This window comes from Lactuca saligna, chromosome 5, assembly GCF_052625555.1.
Source record: "Lactuca saligna cultivar CGN05327 chromosome 5, ASM5262555v1, whole genome shotgun sequence".
NCBI classification, from domain to species: Eukaryota; Viridiplantae; Streptophyta; class Magnoliopsida; order Asterales; family Asteraceae; genus Lactuca; species Lactuca saligna.
Genome location: NC_136421.1, coordinates 185041486 through 185048623, shown reverse-complemented (window position 1 = coordinate 185048623; position 7138 = coordinate 185041486). Strand labels below are relative to the sequence as shown.

Sequence of the window (7138 nt, the reverse complement as noted above, 5' to 3'; positions counted from 1 at the left end):
ATTTTATATATACATGCACCACATGGTCAAGATTTTCTTCTGACTATCCCTATAGATGGGCTTGGCCAACACATATCTCCCGTGGAGTATCGTACTATTCTCAAATATCGACTCATGATTCCTATATTCCCAGCCGATGAGATATGTCATGTGTATCGCAAGGCATGTTTGGACTCTTTTGGAGAGCATACATTTCACTGTAAAGAACTCACGGGGTTCATATACAGGCACAATATGGTTAGGGATGTTTTGTTTAACATATTTAAGCGTGTCGGGGTTTCCACTAAGAAAGATGCATCTGTTAATTTCTTGACTAACCCAACAGAAGGAAGGTCAACCCTTAGACCAACTGACATTTTGATTTTTAGATGGGTCAGAGGGAAACACGCATGTGTGGATCTTACAGGGGTATCCCCTCTCGTGGACCTGAGGGTTATGGGTTTCACGACGGGACATGTTGCTTTAAAAGCAGCTATAGACAAAGTCACCAAACATGAAAAATCGTGCATAAAAAAATCAACACGTATTCATACCATTTGCATTTGATACGTTTGGTTTCCTCGCACCGAATGCGGTAAAGCTTTTTAAAAGAATACAACGAATCATGTATAGTAATATTATATATCTCCTAGATCTTCGGATGTAATCTTTAAAAGAATTAGTTTTACTATTCAAAAAGGCTTAGCGGCACAGCTTGTTGCCCGTTTGTCATCTCATTCTTTGTACGATGACAATTAACATATTGTTTGGTATAATACCTAATTAATTGATTTCAATATATATATATATATATATATATATATATATATATATATATATATATATATATATATATATATATATATATATATATATATATTACATTTATGAAGATAGGTGGGTATTTGATTTGACATGCCATTTGTGAAACTTTGTTAGTAATACATGTACAAAATAAATAAATAAATAACTATTAAGAAATCGTATACACCAAAAAATATATTGTATTATTTTATATAAAATCCAATGTTTGTTACTCCTAATATCATATCAACCTTTTCTTTTTTGCTTTCTAAAAAGTTGAATTTCTATCCATTATTACTTCCAAATTTGATGATAAAAAAAAAAAACATAAACAACTTGAGTAAAAATGATGTCTACCACCACACACACCAAAACACACTCAAAACCCACACAGTATTGCATCATTGAATACCATAATAGCTTTATCTGATACGTTCACCAACCCTTGGCACATTTATGAACTCCCTCCGGTCTCCACAATCTCTCCACTCACTCTTTTCACTAAAAAAACTGCCAAATTCTCCATTCCCAACATCTCTCCCTCCTTTTTCTTCTTTTTCATCCAAAGTTTGAACCCTTTTCGCATGCCCTTTTAACACAAAGACAAAAAGTTTTTGAAATTCCCTGTTTTCTCTTTTGGCTTCTTCGATCAGATGAGTATTTCAGGTTAGCAGATTGCGGTGGTGGTGGTGGTGGCAGGTGGCAGGTGGCAGGTGGGTTGGTTTTGCACTTAATGTGATCAACATTAATGAGGTGAAAAGGTGCTTTGAAGCGTGATAAAAAGAATTGACTCTTCCTCTCTTTGTTTAGCTGATTTCAGAAATGGGGTTTGCTTTGTTGGGTTCCATTTTGATTCTAACACTTTTCTTGAAGTCAAACCTTGGTCAACAACAAGAACAGTTAATACCCAATACAGATGAGTTCTTCATCTCTAGTTTCTTTGAAAAAATGGGTAGAAATTCTTCATCTTCTCATGTTTTCAATCCATCTTCATCTGTTTGTTCATGGCAGTTTGTGTTTTGTGACGCTAAACAACAAAATGTCATTGGTCTTGTTGCTCCTAATTTGGGACTCACTGGTCCAATTCCCGATAACACCATTGGCAAACTCAAAAAGCTTCAAATTCTCGATTTAAACAGTAATCAAATCACTGATTTCTCATCCGATTTTTGGAGTTTGATTTCACTCAAAACGCTCAATCTTTCAAACAACAAATTCTCCGCTAATCTCCCATCTAACATTGACAACTTTGAATCGCTCGAAAAACTTGACCTTTCTTTCAACAATTTCTCCGGGAGTCTCCCTGATTCTTTCGATTCTCTTCCCAGTTTACAAGTTCTTAATCTCAATCGAAATCAGTTCGAATCCATCGTTCCATTAGGGATCATACGTTGCCACTCGTTGATATCTATCGACTTTTCTATGAACAGTTTCCATGGGAGTCTTCCTGATGGTTTTGACACTGCATTTCCGAAGCTCAAAAGCTTGAATCTTGCTGGAAATGGAATCAGAGGAAGGGGTTCGGATTTTTCAAAGATGGTTTCTTTAACTTATTTGAATATTTCCAAGAATCTTTTCACGGGTGCTGTTGTTGAAATCTTTAAATGGCCATTAGAGGTGGTTGATTTAAGTAGTAATCATTTCGAAGGTCATATTTCTCAGGTAAATTTCAGTTCTTCCTTCGATTGGTCTCGTTTAGTTCATCTTGATTTGTCCGATAACCAGATTAGCGGAATGTTTTTCAGTAATTTAAGTCAAGCTCATAATCTCAAACACCTTAATCTCGCGAAGAACAGATTTTCGAAACAAAGTTTCATCCACATCGATGAACTCCATAGTTTAGAGTACCTTAACTTGTCAAACACCAATTTAATCAATCGAATTGGTGATGGGATTTCGAAGTTGAATCATTTAAAAACACTCGATCTTTCAAGTAATCATCTTTCTGGTAAACTCCCACTTCTAAGCTTCAAAACCCTGCAAAATCTCGATCTTTCAAACAATAACTTAACGGGAGACATACCGTTATCTCTCTTGCAAAAACTTCCATGGATGGAAAGATTCAACTTCTCTTACAACAACTTAACCCTTTGTGATTCAGAGTTTTCACTCGAAACCCTACAAACAGCGTTCATCGGGTCATCAAATGGTTGCCCAATCGCTGCAAATCCGACCCTTTTCAGAAGAAAAATCCATAGACATAGAGGACTCAAGCTCGCCTTGGGTTTAGCCATCACTTTGATCTGCTTGCTCGTCGGTTTGCTACTCTGTGCTTTCGGTTGTCGGAAAAAAACGCGAATGTGGGATGTTAAACAAGAATCTTACACTGAAAAATGTGCAATTTCTGGGCCATTTTCATTCAGAACGGATTCAACCACTTGGGTAGCAGATGTAAAGATTGCATCTTTAGTCCCTGTTGTGATCTTCGAGAAGCCATTGTTGAATTTTACATTCTCGGATCTTTTATCAGCTACTTCAAATTTCGACAGGGATACCCTTTTGGCCGAAGGGCAATTCGGACCGGTTTATAGAGGGGTTTTGGGAGGTGGGGTACATGTCGCGATTAAGGTTTTAGTCCATGGTTCCACCATGACTGACCAAGAAGCTGCAACAGAGCTCGAGTATCTCGGACGAATCAAACACCCGAATCTTGTTCCTTTGATGGGATACTGTTTGGCCGGAGAACAACGAATCGCGATTTATGATTACATGGAGAACGGAAACTTGCATAATTTGCTTTACGATCTTCCTCTTGGAGTTCAAGTGACTGAAGATTGGAGTACAGATACATGGGAAGAAACAGAAACCGATGAAAACGGGATCCAAAACGTGGGTTCGGAAGCGCTGTTGATCACATGGCGATTCCGGCACAAGATCGCCCTAGGCACCGCCCGTGCCTTGGCGTTCCTCCACCACGGATGCTCACCGCCGATTATTCATCGAGACGTTAAAGCGAGTAGTGTTTATCTCGATTATAATCTTGAACCCAGATTATCGGACTTTGGGCTCGCTAAAATCTTCGGCAACGGTGTTTCTGATGAAACCGGTCGTGGGTCTACCGGATACTCGCCGCCGGAGGCCACCGTCAGTCCAAAATCCGATGTGTATGGATTTGGGGTGATTCTTCTTGAGTTAATCACAGGGAAGAAGCCTGTGGGAGATGAGTATCCAGATGAAGATAACTTGAAAGCAACAGGGTTAGTTGATTGGGTTAGAGGGCTTGTGAGGATGAACCATGGTTCGATAGCCATAGATCCCAAGATGCGAGGCGTCGGTGATGAGGGTCAGATGGTGGAGGGGTTAAAGATTGGGTATCTGTGCACGGCGGATGTTCCGGCGAAGCGGCCAAGCATGCAACAAGTTGTTGGACTTCTTAAGGATATTGAACCGAAGTGAAGAAACTTGAAGTTGGTTTTTTGCATGTGGGTTTCATGTTACTCGTTTTGTCGTTAGAGGACGAGTTTTAGGCGCCGAAATATGTATTCATGGTTTTTCTGAAAGAAATCAACAAAAGCCTAAAGGGAAAATGTGGTGTTAACTCGTGGCTGTAAAAGTTGTATATCGTAATGAAATGAATGTTTCCTGTTCTTTTTTACTTTTCGTTTAAACTTTAAACAAATGATCGTTTTTCGTGAAAATGTCAAAAAAAAAAAAAAAAAAAAAAAAACTTTTACCGGCGAGGATAAACAAGTTTATATTTATATTAAAGGAAATTAATATAAAATTTTATAGAGATATTAAAAAAACCGACCACTTTTCAAATTTTTAGCACATAACAAAATAACCTAGTTATTTGCATTTTACTATAATATTCCGCCGGAATAAGTCATTTCACATATGAAAAAAGTCGGATCATATGGTTTGATATATCGTACATATGACGTTTCATATTATCTGGAAATTTTCAATGATCATATCCATAAAAATCATATTAAATTTTAACTTTTTCAAAACACTTAAAACTATTTAACATTATATAGTTTGTTTTCAAAATAATAAATATCAGAGTATCCCAGTATCAAATCATAAAATCATAACAGCAGGAGGAGCGGTACGAAACGAAAAGCTGAAACTGTAAGCCCAAAAGCTTAGTGAGCTACCCCCAAAATACCAACCTCATATAATCATAATCATATCATATCAACAAATACATAACAATATGCATAATGAGCCTTCAGCCTGATTGGACCGCCTCGCAGGCCTTTAGTCTATCTGAACCGCTCTTCGAGCCTTCGACACGTCTGGACCGCCTCTCAGGGCCTTCAGCCTATCTGGACCGTTCACCGAGCCTTCGGTCTGACTACCATACCCTTTCGGGTTTATAGTCTATTCGGTCCACCTTGGGTATGTTGGCCTTCAGCACAAAGCAGGACTGCCTTAACCCATCCCAAATCAAAAACACACATGAGCACATAACTATCATACGTAGGCATACATATATAACAATCAAACTGATCTAACAAATCATATAGCATAGCAACATCCTATAACCAGGACACCGACCTAACCAGGTCACTAAGCATAAACATAACTTCATCCTAACTACCAGGATGCAAACCAATAAACATATCATGTCATAACTAGATACAATCCATAAAGGGCCGACCTTGGTGCCTTAGACTCTATTGATATAGTGAGGATAACTCACCTCACAAGTAGTGCTGAAATACTGTAAATCTCTGACTGCTATCTCACCGGGAATCCCAAACTATTATACAATTAACACCAAGTTAATACCCAAAATAACCTTCTTCACTAAATGTCCACACCATTCATTAAGTTCATTCTCTTTATTGGGCCAAGGCCCAAATACCCAGTCCACATATAAAGCCCATTATCGGCCTAATTTACTAAATTGGGCCTAACTTCCTAATTGGACCTCACTACATGATCCACTATAACTATTGGGCCCAAAATATCTTATTTACAAAGTCCATCAAAGGCCTGATTCCATTTAGTCCATAAACAGCTTAAAATTTGAAGCCCATTTGACAAAGGCCCAACAGAGGACGTACGCGGGGCGTACTCGTCTTGGCCTAGTCCATTGGGCATACTCAACAGCTTGCCAAAACCTTATTAAGTGCTTAATGGCTTAAGCACTTAAGCCCAAACTTCAGATCTGACATGTCTAGGATCCATAAAGTCATGAACCTTATCACTTTGGACGTCCATAAAGTTCTTAATGCTTGGTCTTAATCCATTAAGACCTTATTTCTCCATGTATGGGACACATATAGCTAATGGGATCTCATTTTTATCACTCAAGGTCCCTTCAAGAATCTAGAAGGACAACCATTTTTCATCCAAATCACAACATACACCACCTTATGGCTTTTGGGACAAGAAATGTTTCTAATAAAGTAAAATGATGAGATCTCTGCATATATGTATAAAGTTTGGAACTTTATACCTTCTAGAGCTTCTTGAGCACAAGCTAACTTCAGATCTACAAGCTTGATCTTCTTCTCCAACACTTTGATGCAATACCTTCCTCTTAAAGCACTTAAGAACACACAAAATAAGCTTAAACATACAAAGGAAAGGCTAGGGTTTGGGGAGGACGAATGTAATCTGTGGAGGCTGAGGTAAGGGAGGTCTTGATGCTCATTAGGGTTTCACCCTGACATTAGTACGCCCAGCGCACTAAGGCGGATCTTAGTACGCTTAGCGTACTCTTATGTACGCGTAACGTACTCCCTCTTGGCACAAGTTTGCAAACTTGGCCCTTAAACTTATCTTGACTCTTCACTTCCAACCCTAAGGACTATAAATGATAAGGAAATGATAAAAGAGGGTTCGAGAATACCTGTCAAATCTTGGGATGTTACAACTGATATCGCCATGAAGTTAAATGAAAGTTACATAGAATTGTTTGAAGTTAAATAGAAACTACTTGGTTGGAAGCTACGCAAGTCCCAAGTTCACATTGTATTTTAGAGAAGATGATGTATAATGTGTTTTGAACACTAATATGTCATTTTTTATTTTCATTAATGTTAGCTTAGTTGTTTTCATTTTCGTTATTAATACCAAAACAATACTTATAAGAACTAATTATGGTAAAGTCTTGCCATGATTAGTCTTAAACAAAATTATAGTATCCAAAACATTGAAAGTCGCACAAAAAAATCAGATCCACAACAACTGTATTTTACACTAATATTTATGATCATGTATTCATACATTTATATCCTTCGTATTCGTCTAAATGGTAGTAGATGATCTATTGTAAAGATGACAAGTTTTTCTTTCTTAAACCAGATTGATCAAATTGGACCTCCGGATGTATACAAGGTTTGATCTTTATGTACACATAAGTCGTATTTCTTCCTAAAAAATTGTAAGCTCATATTTT

General features: G+C 37.7%; 1 long non-coding RNA gene and 1 pseudogene across 1 annotated transcript; one reads left to right on the top strand and one right to left on the bottom strand.

The window, feature by feature from the left end:
• Positions 1 to 1220: 1220 nt before the first annotated feature.
• Positions 1221 to 4378, top strand: LOC144997840 (putative LRR receptor-like serine/threonine-protein kinase At2g24230 pseudogene; annotated as a pseudogene).
• Positions 4379 to 4828: 450 nt separating this feature from the next.
• LOC144998771 (uncharacterized) lies at positions 4829 to 6510 on the bottom strand. The gene is made up of 3 exons (XR_013660424.1): positions 6194 to 6510; positions 5432 to 5491; positions 4829 to 5159 (listed from the first exon to the last, which is right to left on the bottom strand). It is a non-coding gene; the product is annotated as an uncharacterized LOC144998771 (long non-coding RNA).
• Between the last annotated feature and the right edge of the window lie 628 nt (positions 6511 to 7138).